At 39.6% G+C, this 16,555-nt stretch overlaps 1 protein-coding gene across 1 annotated transcript in view; it reads left to right on the forward strand.

Moving 5' to 3' along the window:
- Window positions 1-3,041: 3,041 nt before the first annotated feature.
- LOC122798352 overlaps window positions 3,042-16,555 on the forward strand; it is a 138,695-nt gene continuing 125,181 nt past the window's right edge. Inside the window, exon 1 of the mRNA XM_044067204.1 lies at window positions 3,042-3,630. The gene's annotated coding sequence lies outside the window, so the exon portion shown is untranslated. The remainder of the gene's footprint in view (window positions 3,631-16,555) is intronic.

Raw genomic sequence — 16,555 nt, forward strand, 5'->3', positions numbered from 1 at the left:
GGGCAGACTATAGACCAGTGTCTAGCTTGGATGGGGAGTGCTGCTTTTGAGTGGTACAGAAGTCCATTCAAAGAGGTAAGATCATTTATTTCATCAGTTGATGAATGTCTGATGAACTAAATTGATACAGATGGTGTGAATGATATGGCCATTGTTTTATTAAGCTACCATATTTTACTTAAAGTAGTTGAAGCACACATTATTTCAGTTTAATTCATTTCAACAGTTAACAGGTTTTCCACATATTTTATACTGTTAATTAGAAAGCATAACAAGTTAAAGAAGCCTAGTTATGCTATAGTCAAAGATAGGATTATAGTTTGCAGAATAGATATGGCAATGCCACCAAAATGATTTCTTTATTATTTCTGTGTAAAAGTACCCTGACTTTGATATAGGTATGATGATTCTGATAGCTGAATGCCCACTTAGAATTTCTGTGGTCCAGGAAGGCAGGAAATTAATTGGAAAACTAGATCTCTTATTTTAATGGCTTGTCAGATCCACTTTAAATAAATGTGGCTTACAAGGGAATATTGATTCACTGCAGCAACAAACTACTTCTACATACCACTAAAGCTAACAATTCAGCAGGTTTTTCCAACTACATCTCCAAACACTGGAATAATCTACCTAACTCACTAGTAGCTAACTCCTCAACACTTCAATTTAAAAAACTTCTAAAAATGCACCTTACTAACACCTGGCTCTGCACCTGCAACTCCACTGAATAGCCTATTCCTCCTTTTCATTCTGATATCATTACTCTTATTCTACTAGCATGATCTACCACTAATGGTAGTTTCAGTTTAACTGTACATAATCATCTGGATATAGTCACTAAATGTAAACAACCGTTTTTTATGTAAATTACTGTTGCTGTACTTATTGTGTCTGAAACCACTATCTTGTATGTATTTGCTTCTCACTTGGCTGTATTTGTTTCTCAATTGTATGTATTTGTTACTCTTGGAGCTTTTCTTCCTGGCCTCCAGTGAAAAAGGACCTGTGTCCTGTCAAACTTTCATGGTAAACAAGTGTAAAATAAAATAATAAAATAAAATGTGTGTATATGTGCGTGTGTGTGTGTGCATGCGTGCACACGGGGGGGGGGGTGGAGTGATGTTCAAAAGAATAAATGACTTGCGCAGTAACTATGCACAAAGCAGGGGAGCTGGGAGTTATGGTGAGTTATGTTAGAGAAACATAGCGTAGACACTGTACTGTGCTAACTAAATATAGGCTACAGACTAAGAAAAGACTCAACAATTATTCTTTTTAACTATAGGCATATACTGTCATTGTACAGCAAATGCATTTTCCAGTTTCCTTTGACATCAGGAAGCATATTGTCATCTTACTATCAGACAGGCAGCATTTTCCAATACATATAGATACACACCACCTCACATTCCTGCTGGATATTTAACTGTAAGGCTGACTGGATATGGTTTAGTATTCCTTTCCCTTCCTTTTAATATTGCAGGGCAAAACAGTGCAATATTGTGGAAACTTCCAGCAAAGCATGCTGCTATAATTGCTTGATCCACCTGCAGCTCAAGCTTGCTGTGGGATACATGACAAGTCTTACCCTGATTCCTTTCTAAGTGGGAGTAGGTGAACAGGTGAGGCAAGATAGACTTCTGCATGTCTTCATTTCACAGACTGCATAACAAAGCATGCAAGCCTTTTAATCCAGTTTATTCATTTGTAAACCCGTAAGTGAACTGATCGGCATGGATCCTTTTGAGGCATGATCTAAGCCACTAGGTCAAGACTAAATGCAATGGTCACTTTAGAGAGGTGGGAGGAAACCAGAGTACCTGAAGGAAATTCACACAAGCAAAGGAAGGACATGCAGAATCCACTAGACAGTGCTGAATTCCAGACCTTGGAGCTAGGAAGGAAAGATGTTAACCACTGAGCCATCATGCTGCCTCTGCCTTTAAACAGTGGCCATGACACTTAAGGGAATTTGCTTGGTGTAGATCCTTGCTTTGATTGTAAACTATTTTGAAATCTGGCCCACTTTCCTAGTTTTCTGTCACTTGTTTGCAGAGTAATTTTTTTCTGAGACTATTTTTCTGGCTTCTCCACATTGGTGCACCAGAGGTGAAAAGTAGCCCGCCAGACTCCTTTCTTGCAGAATAATGGCAGCAAATTTCAGCAGCACAGACGCCCTTCTTTGTTTAGTCCCCCAAGTGGGATTGGTATATAACTTCATTACATAGTTTTTCTAACTCACCAGAAATATGCAATTTTCCTGCAAAACCAAATATTTCATTTTGCCAAGAATGGACAAGTGCAAGCTTTAAAGCATGGCTGGCTGATATTATCTCTATGTTCTGAATATTTCTAAGTTATGTCTTATAACTTAACAAAATAAAGATGTACTCTTTGCAGAGCATGTATTTCAGCCTCTGCTATACTGAATCAAATTGCTTGTGGTGGATAAAAAAAACATGAGTCCTGAGATATACTGGTAGAAGTTTTGCAGATGCACTGTTAGGAATTATTTGTACTTAGCATTTCTGAGGTAAATATGCATTTCAGTTACTGAAGGCATTAAATAGTAGATATTTATATGCCAAGCAAAGGCAATTTACTTGGTGAAACAAACACTCAAATGTTACATAACATTTTCATTTAATGATGAATTACCAGGACCTTCTAGGGAAAAGTGCATAACCCTACATTGCCATCACATGACCCATTCAAAAGTAAGTTTAATTTCAAACAAAATCTGGAGCCTTTTACAATTTGGACAGCCCAAGTCACATCTGGTGTATCTGTGCAGACTTCCTTAATCATGAAACTCTTTATTACAAAGAAATCATAAATGTCAGTTGTTATCTCTGTTTTGATTACAAAGTACATGAGATAAGTTGTGCATAGCACATACTGGTAATCACCTAAAGAATTAATACGGTAATTGTACCAGCCTCACAGCAAAGTATGACAGTTCTTTCAGCCAATCCTGCAATTTCAGGAAGTGAATGCAGTGTTGTTTTACTGTTTACCCTGCACCGAAGGCATCTATCTCTGCTATTTGCTTTGACATTATTAAGTCACTAACCTTTGAACACATCTTTGTTGGAAAGCATATGTGTAGCAGCACTCAAGGGAATAAAGGTTACACTCAAGGTCTAATACACAGATCTAGTTTGCTGTTTTATAATCTTTGGAATACCAGCCTAAAATGATGTTAGCATATGAAAAGAATTAACATCTCTGAGCCTGCCATGATGTAACTTTGTGAAATACAGGAAGTGAAATATCTGACTTTGGGATACACAGCTAGGTAGGTGTCATGGAGAATTCTGAGAGGTTTAAGTACTGATTCGTACAAATTCTCCTGAAGGGTGTGGTTACCACTAACAGAATGGGTCCAAAACATACACTGCTGACGTGGCTGTTTCGAAGCATTGTTCTTTCTTTTTAAGTTTTGTTCATCTGTTCGCACACATCTCTGTTACTGAAGATATTAAACAGTAAATGTGAGTTAGAAACTGGATTTTTTCTTCATGGGACTATATACAAAAGGAACTGCTCAGCAAATTACCTTTAGGAAACACTCCTTTTAATCAGTACAGCTGCTGGTTGCTTCTCATATCTTCAGACTCAAGTTCAGTAAGTGAAAAAGTCTTCTTAATTTATTTATTTACTTGTTTTTTTAACTCGGAGAACAAATGTTCTAGAAGCTACTTGTTGAGCAGCTTGTTCAGGAAATGGCAGTGTCTGTGACGCTACCAGAGCCTTGCTTGCCTTGCTCTGTATTCTGGATAGTTGAACAAACAATGACTTTGTATGCTTGCTTATTTTAGACGCAGTGTTTCTTCTAAACTACAGTGTGTTTCCCATTTGCAAATGCTATCTAACAGCAAGTTTTCTTGACAGTCCAAGAACAACATAAGTAGCTGTATAGTGTGTTTCAATCAGTGTTCAGATACTGTACCATTCTAACATATTTTTCCCATTTCTCTTATTTGCTGCTTGTGATTCTTTCATGACTAGCAAGTGTTCTGTGTGACGCCTGTGTCTGTATGCCTCCCTTATTTCAGGATTTCTGGTTGTTTCCCTTTCTCCTTCCTCTTTTTTTTTTTTTTTTTGTGGAAACTGCTGATTCCTCCCTCTAGCACATGTGGACACACACACACACACACACACTTTCATTTTTATTTGTATAATCACTTTTTTCTACTGTAAATGTTCCCTTTTATAGTAAACAATTACTAACATTTTTTACATGTACAACACATTTCAGTAAATCAAGTAAGATATGAGCAGTTGTATACATAAACCCTAAGTACTCATTGTAGTTAAAAGGCTTTGGTGAGTGTACATTTTATGATATGTCGTCTGGGTAGTCTTGTATGTAATATACAGCAATGTATAACTTAAGACTGAGATGTACTTTCTCATCTGGAGCCAGCATCTTCTAAGTTATGCATGCACTTAAGTCACTATACCACAGGTATCAGTATGATTCAGCCATAGTCCATGCGGGCTTTAATTATGTAAGATATACCTCCCTGGGCTATATGAAGAGAGACAATATTGATCTCTCTGAACATGTGTCTCAGGCAGAATGAGCAGCATTTTACCTTCACTAAGAATGATGCCGAAGTACGAACAAAAGATGATTGACTTCAATAAATGGCTTAGTTTTTGGTGTCTTTCCAGGGAGATTCAATATTTGTCAGCTTGGGAGGACATGGATAACAAACTATATTGCTTTACAAAGGATGGTCTGCACCTGACCCCAGCAGGTTTACAAATATTGTCTAAAATGTTATCCCATCCCCTTAGAGCCTTTTTCGGACATTTCTAAATTGAGAAACCAACCCATATAGCACATAAAACCCAAAGAAACCTAAATATGTTACTGCTTCGTGCTAGGACCCTAAACAAGAAACTTCATATTCTACATGCTCTCCTCAGTCTGGAGAATATAGATATCTGTGCTGTTACCAAGACGTGGTTTCAATCCACAGGAAGTACTCTGGTAATGCAAGGCTACAGTGCTTTCCACACATTTAAACAGTCAGTGCACAGGCAGGGACTAAAGGTGGAGAAGTCTTGTTCTATACTAGACTTGGTACTCACCAATATGGGAGAGTGCTGCACACCACCAAACTGTCTCCGTTGAAATAAAATTCAGCTCAGTAATCCCAGCACACCCTGTAACAGTTAGGAACTATTTCAAAGCAAACTACATTCTATAGTTTGTCAAAGTTCAGTGCCTCTCCTAACCCCGAGTTTGACAGTAATCTATACAGAATTGTTCACAGAGACCTTGTATAACCATGTAAATGGCTGAATTTAGTCTACTGTACCTACTAGAAGTAATCCCAAAACAAACTCAAAAACAAACCCCACTAGTAGAATCTTAATCTTAATGTGATATATAACAAAAGAAAAATGTCATGGCTAAAATCAGGAAGAGCAACTCCCATAATGATAAGAGCTCTCTTACTAAATTACTCAGGAAAGTAAGGGGACTAATTAAGTCCAACAAGGCCATTTATGAGGTGAAGATAGCCTCAGAGGCTAAAAGACAATCACAAGGCCTACTACAGCTGTGTCCCTAATCTTAAGGGCAACACACAGCAGTGTAGCAAACTGGTGGTCAATGGTGCCACCTTCATTGAGCAGAGTGACATAGCAAGTCTGTTGGTTGACAAATTCAGCTCAATCATCACTCTACCCTACCCCCTACCTCTGTCCCCATGAAATATTTACTAGTGTACCCCCCAGCTATTAGCAAGGAATACGTCCTAGCAGCAAGCATTCAAACCAAAAACATAGCATGAATGAGCCCTGACAATATCTTAGGATGCCTCCTAAATAGTTTAAAGCATAGCCAATCAGGACAGCTTGAGTCACTTTTCAACTATAGCCAAAAAACAGGCTTTGTGACATGGGAATGAAGGACTACGATGGTTATCCAACTTCCAAGGGCAGACCATCAACCGACCCCAGAAACTACAGACCCATTAGACTGACTAGCCTAATATGCAAAGCCATGGAACAAAGTATCATGGAAATGATCAACAAAGACATAGGCAACAACCAAATACTGGATCCAACCTAGTTTGGCTTTGTCAAGGGAAGTTCATGAATACTAAACCTGGTGGACTTCCTTGGGAGGTCACCAAGGCAATGAATAAGGGGAAATGGTGCATACCACCTACCTGGACCTGGCCAAGGCATTCAGTTCAGTAATTCACTCGAGTATAACTGATGAACTCACTGAACTGGGCATAAACCTCTATATAACTCACTGTATTGCCAGCTGGCTTACACACAGGATCCAGGAAGTCCAGATTGGAGATCACCTCTACTGAGATAGGTCACACAGGGCTCAGTGCTGGGTCTGCTCCTATTTGGCATTGACTTCTTGGAGGGAAAGGCTAATGACAGTGAATTTTGGCTGACCAAGTTCACAGATGACTGCAGATTGGAAGCTATCATAGGTTACCCCCACAACACAAACATCTTACAAGAGGGTCTAATACAATCAAATGATTGGTGCCAAAATCATGGATTAAAATTCAGTGCCAAGAACTGTATTATAGTGCTTTTTAGGAAAATGGCCACCAAGGCTAATTACTCCATCTATAACACACCCAAAAGAGTTGACACTGTAGTCAGGGATCTAGGAACATATGTATTCAATAATCTGGAATTTGACCAACATGTGGCCAAGGTAGTATGAAAATCATTCTGTATTGCCCAACCTATACGTAAGGGCATGGCATTCAGGTCCAAAGAAGTCATAATGCCATTTCATTTGGCCTTTATGAGACCAGTCATTGAATATAATGCCCCCTTTAGCATGTACTTGACTAGACATATGCATCAGTTGGAATGTCCACAAAGCTTCCTTTCCAGGAGAATCTAGAGTAAAAACACATAGCCCTATATGGATGGCCTTAAAGCACTATCTCGATACCTGGTCTCCTTTAGGTTACTGAAAGGCTATCTATGCTTGGAATACAAGGCATCCTTGGGACAGACCTTTTACGCATTCTCAAAACAAACAGCAACAGAGCCACTAGACCAAGGATTTAAATTTTGCTTGCAACATAAATAGGACATCTTCAAAATCATAACAACTCCTCTAATAAGACCCAATGGCTGGTATATATAAAGGCAAAGTTTTATTAAAACAGAGTAAGCGCTTTCACGTTCACTAGAAATGCTTCATCAGACTACAAACCATCACAAACACACACTTCATAAATACAAACAATGAACCAATCAAAAAACACCATCATTAATTAATCAATCAGAGTTGCAATCGTTTTAATTAAGCCCTGTCAATTAAGTCCTACAATAGAGAAACCACAACCCACTTCTTATCCTTCAGCATGATCAAAACCATCTCCAGTATTGCATTACTGAAACTGCATTAGCTAAACGGTTAAATGAACAATGATTTCAAAATGTTTGCATAATTGAAAACTGTATCACAAGTGCATTGTGACTAAACATATACTTATGCATGATAAAAGGCAATATATAAACAAATAGAATCCATTTTTCCATGATCACATGACCATACTGCATGTCAAAGTTTATAATATAAACAATGCAAAACTTCTCTCTCTATACATTCAACATATGTATATAAAAGAGATTAAATAGAACATAGAATGAAAGTTACAGAACTATCTGCTGTATACACACTAAGTAATGCTAACTGAAAGCTTTTGAGTTGGTAAATAGATATATAATCTATACATATATAACTCATTCAGTAACAGAAATATAATTTCCGTTGCGTTTTAAGCAGCTTGAATCTAAATGCATCAATGTGCTCACAACTGCAATCAATATGCATCTTCCATAGCAGATGGATTGAAATATGTCACTATTATATTAGTAAAACAACCCTAACACTCCATCCTACGATGCTGTCCCCAGGTGATCACATGATCCAAATCCCATTAAACCACTTTACTACAGCAACTACATAAAAGTATAAAAAGTATCTCCTTGTCAAGAAAAACACTATAAAAAATCAAATCCCAAATAAGACATAAATCAAAAACTCTCAAGAGCAAAAATGTCATAGCGCAACACAGTATCAGATTTCTCTGCTATAGGAACCCACTCAATCTACTGAACGCACTCAACTGGTGTTAATAAAATTCTGACAAATCAATATAAAATGAACAATCTATGCAAATCAAGCTGTTCGATAAACAAAACACAAGATCTCAATTATGTTATAACAACTTCAAACTAGGTGCACCAATATACTTACGCAATAAATGTGTAACATTCATAACAGTAAATTGAAGCATATCCCTAATAAGGTGGTAACCGCAACAAAAGAAACACATCCTATGACGCTGTCTCAAAAAAAGCCACATGACCCAATCCCAATAAACTACATCTAAGGTACAGGTAACTAAAACACTGCACCTACTTAACATAGAAATGTAAAACCATCTCCTACTAAAAGGAAATAGTATGAAAAAATCAATTCCTAAATAAATTTAAATCAGAACTCACAAAGACAAAAATATGAGACCACAATGCAATATTAAATAACTCTAGCTGTTAGGAGACACAATCAACTAACATCACTCAAACTACCCTAGCTAAAAAGTGTATGTATAAGAACTCTAACGTGAGATCCACTTACATTTCAAAAACGGTATTAAAGAGACAGTGTCATTTAACCCAAAGCTCCTATCTGCTTGTAAATTAATAATCCACCACTGTTCCAATTTTTACTGTCAGTCTCCCTTGTGTCACTAGGTACTACACTCAAAACTAAAAACTTAAATGTGTGTGCCGACCTTGCTTGTACTACATGTTTCGCTGTGGCTATAGAATTGTCTCTCTTGGCTATTTTGTAAGCATGTTCTCTTACTCTTTCCCTCAGTGTCCTGTTAGTTTTACCAACATAAAATCTAGGACAGCTGACACAGTACACTAGATATACTAAATTGGAGGAGGCGCAATTAACAAAATAAATCAAAAGTATAGACCCTACCAGTGGAGGGATGTGTAAACGTATTCTTATTGGCCATGTAGTTACAAAACCTGCATCTATCACAACTATAAGTACCCTTTTTAGATATATTAGCCACAGATCTAAATGGGGTGTTTTTGTGACAAACCATCCTTCTAATGGACTTACTATTCTTGTACGTAATCTTGGGATGCGTCCCTACTATCCTATGGATACCTTCATCTGCCAATAACACATGCTAATTTTTATTGATGATTTCTCTTATAGCCTTATAGTTTCCCATATAAGATTACAACCACCATTGTAATCAGACAAGTGTGTCCCGCTGGTGAAATCTACTCGACTCAAAAAGTACGGTCTTGCTCTGCCACTCCTTTCATTGACAACTGTTGCAAGTCTAGCTAAATAGTATATTTTATTGTAACCTCTACTCACACAGTTGTTTGGAAACGATTCAGTGGAGGATTGCAAAACTTCCTCATCATTAGTGAGCCGGGACAAATGTGCTTACTCTGTTTTAATAATACTTTGCTTTTATATATACCAGCTGTTGGTTCTCATTAGAGGAGTTGTTATGATTTTGAGGTTTTTGATTTTTACTCCTCTGGCTCCTTGATCAGGAAGTGTATTTCTTGACGATTACATAAATAGGACAGGAAGTGTATTTCTTGACGATTACATAAATAGGACATTTTGGTGAGACAGATCTTTCTTTCATAGGATCCCCATGCTGTGGAACAGTCTACCTATCCATGTGAAGCAGAGTTCACAATTAATCCTATTTAACTGCAACCTTGATCAATGGATGGGGAATCAGAAATTCACCCCAGGTCTGGTCCCAATGTCTCTGATAGACAAAGGCAGACAGTAATTATGCCTAAATTAGCATAACCCCACCACACACACAACCTTTAGAAACTTCCTAACTGGCATAAATCCCTAATAATCTCTTATGATACATAGGGACACAATTGAGTTGGATTGAATGGCTAGGCTTATAAAGGCCCTGGTAGTTGTTAGTCTAGTATATACCTATGAATATAATATTCAAACTAAATCAGATATCTGGAATATGCATGTTATATGAATACCGTTATTACATTCAGTGAAGTAAACAACAGTAAACAACACTAAATATAAAAGTGATTTTTTTTTGTTACCATGGCTATCTTGGGGTATTTCTTATTTATTTGCATATTTTTTTATTTACTCAGTTTGTCGATTCATTCAGCTATTCTTTCAACTTTATTTATATAACTGTATCATGATGCTTTAGTGAAGCTGCCACATCACATAAATCTATCAGTAAAAAAAGCAGACATGTATGACTTTGATACAGTAGATATGTTGGGCTACGATCTAAAAAAATTAGATGGAAGACATCAGAGTAGAATATAGGAATATTCAGGGGAATGGAATAGACCACTGTGGATCTTTTTCACAAAAATTAGCCTAAGGAAGCAGACTTCTTCAGTTTTTTTTTTTGTTATGACATGGATCTACTTGTTGTTTAAAGGTAAAGAGTTGTGCGATGGACCATGAAAGACTTAAATGTATGGAAATGTTGTGATTGAACTCAATGGAGAAAAATATGAGACTTTTGGTAAGTTTGTTTTTAATGGCTAGGTTTCAGCATGTAACTTTAAATATACAAAGGTTTTGTGCAAAAAAAAAATGTCATTTTGGAATAGGTCCAAATGAAGCCAGGGCTGTTTTGGCACCTGCCAAATATTGATCCAAGTATTTAAATTTCTTAAGGTTAGTGGCTCCTTCAGGATACCACTTACTAATGATGACCAATACTTCACAGATGGGAGCTATTAAAACATGGCATTCAGTATTCAGTCTTAACCATTGATAATAACAATGACACACATTGCAACTACCATTAGAATTCATATTTTTTATGATTCCTTGCTCTGTAATGCAGAGATTGGGTTTGACAATCCAGTTATCATTTTATTCTGTGATGCCTGTATCATGCCCGCAGTTGTGACTAACACCACCTCTTCACGAGTGCTGTAATGTTTTGCACTCACTTCTGACTCATGTCTGCTCCTACTGCTGTCTGTTCCTCCCCTAAATAATTTATATGTTCCTTTTCTGCTCCTCCAAGATATGGTAGGCCTTGCTGGGATGGTTCCTTGTTACTGAAGATATTTCCACACAACCGTGTTATATGACATGGTGTATACCCTACAAATATCTGGCTGCAGGTTTTGGATAAACACAGAAGTACCACTTCAGATGTGTCTAGACAACAGAAGCATCCCTTAAGTTGATTAGACACCATTTCTACAGCATTCTATGTATCTGTGTGTGCATTATTGTAAGCATCTCTGCCCCATGGTCTGGTGGTTTTGAATGGAGTCTTCATGCATAGTTCCAACACCTGTCCAACATACTCTGCAACACAATGGTTGCACTATTAAAAGTGACCTGGTACTTGATTGCACAGTGACTGCACATACTGTTCTCTGTACTCACCTACATATATACCTACCAAGTAAATGACCCATTAAAAGTCACCTAACACAAAATGTTGGAGCAGATTGGATATGTGCCAAATATGAAAATAATGTGAACTGTCTGAGTGGTGCATGTCAACATTACGGATAATACCCTGTGCATTGCAAACCACATGTCAGTTGAGGGAATCAAAGACCTTCTGCTGCTGTATCTGATGACCTATTGACCTTGTGGGCCCTTAGTACTATTGTCTGTGCAATCAATGGCTCCTAGAGCATTAGTGAAATTGGCAGTGTTGGAGAATGCCTGCATAGTGGTGGTTGTTTCCTCTATAGTCCTTGGAAGCCATATACAGTCCTCCACATGCTACAGAAATAGTGTCAAAGAATCTGTGTAGGATACATCAGGTTGATACCTGTGAATTTTCTAGTGTATTTTAGTGTGACTTCTGCAAGTTACTGACAGGTACCTGTAGCTGGGATGGACACAAACCTTTTTGCCTACTGGGATGGACAGTCCATGCATCCCACTTGACTCCACATGTCACTGACACAATACAACAATATATGGTATGCCTATCTATATGGAAGCAAGCCATAATCTAGCAGTTAGCCAAATGGTGGTGCATTAGGTGCTGGCAGTACTGCCTGCACTGATTCAAAGGGAAGTGGTATGGCACGTTGCAGGCACTGGCTGTGAGAGTGGTCATGAACACATGCTGCTTTGCTATATCTCTTGCTATTACATACATTCTGATTTCTTGTACATAGTGTTCAAAATACGTGATTACTGCTCATAGGTTCATAGGTAGGTACTAGGTTATTGGCCCAAGGGCCTACGTAAGCCTAGCCAACAAGGTTCCCTGGCTTATGCCACCCAAGAAAGTTATTTTCCTGTGCTACTGTTGAGCAGAGACACAGAAGTGATCCCCGGGGTGTATTTCCTATTTCCCATCCACTCATCAAGATTTTTCTTGAAGAGTGCTAATGAAGAACTTTGCTTAACATAGATGGGTAGTCTGTTCCTGAGTATGGGAAGTCTCTGGGACAGGAATCTATCCCTCCAGCATGTCCTGTTTATTGTGGTGACAAGGTTTAGGTCCCTAGAGCATGTAGCTTGGAGGGATTGGGATTTCTTTAGGTGCAGCATGTCCAACAGCTCTGGGTTTGACATAGCTTTATATGTTAGGCAGAGATCACCTCGGAGTAGGCGATATGCTACGGAGTAAAGCTGGAGTTTTTTGAGGCGGTCAGTGTAGAGCATTTGATTGAGGCCAGTAATCCTCTTTGTGAGGTACTTCTGTGGCCTTTCCAGCTGCTGCAGATGTCTTGTGAGGTGCATTCCAAAAGGGGTGTTGTACTCTATAATGGGTCTAATGAGTGTCAAGAAGAGGGGAACAATGACCTCTTTTTTTCCTGGATGAGAACCCTTTTATGATGAGGTGTGCCACGTAGAAGGACTTCCTGACTACTGTGGCGATGTGACTATCAAAGGAGAGACTACTGTCCACCTGGGTCCCAAGGTCTCTTATCACACATTCGGTGCTAAGTAGGCCTATGTGGTAGTTCATGGGTACAGAGATTTTACCAAAGGGGATGACACTGCACTTTTTGGCATTGAGCTTGAGGCCATGGCTCTGACACCAGGCATCTGTCTCAGCGAGGCCCTTCTGTAGGATGTCCACATCATTTGGGACTTGACTATGGCTCCTAGTTTGCAGTCATCTGTGAACTTCATTAGCCAGAGACCTTCTGTGTTAGCCTATATTTCAGAGAAGTAGATACCAAACAGGAGAGGTCCCAGGATGGAACCCTGTGGTACTCCACTTGTCACTGCTTTGAGGTCAGAGTTGGAGTCTGCAACTTTTACAGTGTGGGTTGTGTCAGTGAGCCAGTTGGCAACCCATCTTGTGATGTAGGGATTTATACCTAGTTCAGTGAGTTTAGCCGTAATTCCAGAATGGGGGATGGTGTCGAAAGCATTGGCGAGGTCAAGATAGGCTGTGTGAACCACCTTACCCTCATCTACAGCTTTGGTGACTGCGTCAAAGAAGTCGACCAGGTTCAGAAGGCATGATCTACCTTTCACAAACCCGAACTGGGTGGGATCCAGAGTTGGAGGTTACCGATGTCTTTGTTTATGAGTTACATTATGATACGTTCCATGGCCTTGCAGACCAGGCTCATCAGGCTAATAGGTCGATAGTTCCCAGGATCAGTGCTGGCTCCCCCTTTGTGATGTGGGATAACTGTTGCTGTGTGCCATTCAGTGGGCACAAAGCCTGATGCGAGGCTATTAATGAACATGGTGCTTAAGTGGGGACCCAGTTCGTTCTGAAGTTCATGTAAAACGCAGCCTGGGATGTTGTCCGATCCCATGGATGCTGTGTTTTTGGCTTTAGCGAGTGCAGCCTTTACCTGCGTAGTTGTGATTACAGTGACTCTGCATTCTTCCTGTATAGATATGAGCCTTTTGGGGGGGGGGGGGTAAAGTTAGCACTGAACCTATCTGCCAGGATGTTGGTAATATCAGTTGGTTCTGTAATTTTCATGCCTTTGTGCTGTAACTCAGAGCAGATCTGGGTGCTGCCATCGAGATTCTTGACTTAGCTAACAATGCTTTGTGGTTGTCCTTAGAATTAGTGGTGATTTTGTTTTTGTAGCTAGCTTTGGTGGATCTTATAAGGGATCTCAGCTTCTTACTGAGGCTGACCAGGGAGCTCCTCTCCTCATGGGATTTTACTCTCTTTTGCAACAGTTTCTTCCTTCTGTTGTACAGTTTTTTTATGGCAGGGGACCACCAGATTGGCTTCCTTTTTTTGGAGGATAGTGTATTGGTTCTGTTTGGGATAGCAGGATCCATGCACTCGTGTAAGTGCTTATAGAGTGCATTTCTGTAGGATTCAGCAGTTGTAACTGTATTGTCCATCTGCATGCGTGTCATGAAGTTCAGCACTTCTGTCTTAAGCATGAAGTTGGCTTTGGAGAAATTTTTTACCATGGTTTCCTTAATGGGGGGTGGGGGCGGGATGTGGATATCAAGGGTGATTCGCTTATGGTCGGATCGGACTAACGAGGACCTAATTTCAGGTGTGGAACACCAGTCACTCATGTTGTTAATGACTATGTCTAGGATATTGTTGCCCCTGGTGGGGGTATGGATAAGTTGATCCAGGGCATTGGAGTTTATGAATTCCAGAAAGCGTTGAGCGAAGGAGTTGACACACGAGTAGTTTTCCCAGTTAATGGTGGGGTAGTTAAAGTCGCCCATTGTTAGGGTTTTTGGTTGAACCCTAATATTTTCCAGTACATCAAGAAAAGAGGAGTGGGAATCCTGGGGTGTGGTGGGGGATCTGTAGCAAGCTACAATTTGGATTGTAGTTTTGCCCAGAGTTAGTTGCACTTGGATAACCTTGGATGCATTATACTGAGCAACTCGCCTGGAGGTGTGGATATCCTTAATGAATATAGACACACCTCCGCCTTTGGTATTTTGGTCCAGGTTACATGACCGAAAAGTGTGGTATGAGTTATAGCCTGGTAGTGCAAGGGTGCTCTCTGGAGCCTTGAACTAGGTCTCAGTCACTGCACAGATATCGATGTTCTCCATTTTAAGGAGAGCCTCGAGTGAGTGCATTTTGAGATTTAGACTTCTAGCATTGAGTAGCATTACCCTCAGTTTTTGCTTGCCTGTTCCTGTTACGGTGGTGAATTTGTTATTTAAACCTTGCCTAAAAAAGGCACTATAGGAGCAGCAAGAGCCTTGGCCAGTATCCGGAATCCCAGGGGCGACAGGTGCAGGCCATCTGTGGCAAAGCATCATGGTCTGTCGACCATGTCATCCCAAGCAGACAGATACTGGATCCCCTTAGAATGACACCAGAAGCTTAGCCAATTGTTGAAGTCAATCATTTTGTCCTTGTACTGCAGTATAATTTGGGGTGATGGCAGAATGCTACTCAGGGCTAGGGTCATACCTGCCTGGGCTACAAGATCGGAGAGCGCTTCCATGTCACTTTTCGTGTAGTTCAGGGAGGTTCATCTCAGGTCATTCACTCCAACATGGACAATGACAGAGTCATATTTGTAGTTGTTGTGGAGTGACCTGTGTGCATGGGTTATGTAGCGGATCTTGGCACCCAACAGGCAGCTGACAGTAACTTTCTCCTTGTTTAGCCTGGTGAGTGGGACATCAGTGTGCCTGACTATAAGAGTCACCTATGACTAGTGTGTTCGGTACATTGTTTTGCCTTATTGGCTATTGTTGAGTGGCACAATGAGTCTGTGGGCTATGTGTCATTTGAGTTGTGTTGGGGGATGGAGGTTGCTTGCATTTCTGCTTTGGAGGTTCCTTTGGAAAGCTTCCCTCCAACACAGAAAGGCTTGAGGGGCTCAGAAGCTTACATACAGGCCTGGATACAGCAAATCTGTAGCTGGAACACTAGTTACAGGAAAGGTAGGAAACAGGCTTACAGGCTGCTGTACCATTTTAATGTTTTTATATGTCTTTTGTGTTTCTGAATCACGCCATCTTTGATGTCATCATTTGCATATTTGCTGTCCCTTATTTGTATATAGATCATTGTTTTCATATCATTTTGCTGTTGTTTGTATATTGAGCTATTTCGCACTGTGACCATGCCGCTTGTATATCTGACTCATCTCCCTCCCTGTGTGTCACTTTTGTGCAGCAATGACTTATCAATTTGTGAAAGCGAGACTGATTTAACCATAGTTACCAAACAATTATATTATGACTATCTTATTTTAATAGTGAAAACTACTTGTGTTCCTGGTTGTTAGATTGGTCTACATGGTGGCAGTGAGTAACCATAAGAAAGGAAAAGAAGCAATGGTGGTAGAAAGGTATCATTAGCCCTTTCTGAGAAACACATCTATGTTTTTTATGTGTGTGTGTGTGTGTGTGTGTGTGTGTGTGTGTGTGTGTGTGTGTGTATGTGTATGTTTACTATCAACACTTCGTGCAAAGTCCTAACCTCAAACACTGGCAATGTCAAACACCAATAACGTGGAAGTACAAATCACACCCATATCTTGACCCATGTTAACACTCGTCCCAAAATCGCATTCGATTTGT

This window comes from Protopterus annectens, chromosome 3.part1, assembly GCF_019279795.1.
Source record: "Protopterus annectens isolate FY-2018-M chromosome 3.part1, PAN1.0, whole genome shotgun sequence".
Lineage (NCBI taxonomy): Eukaryota > Metazoa > Chordata > Ceratodontiformes > Protopteridae > Protopterus > Protopterus annectens.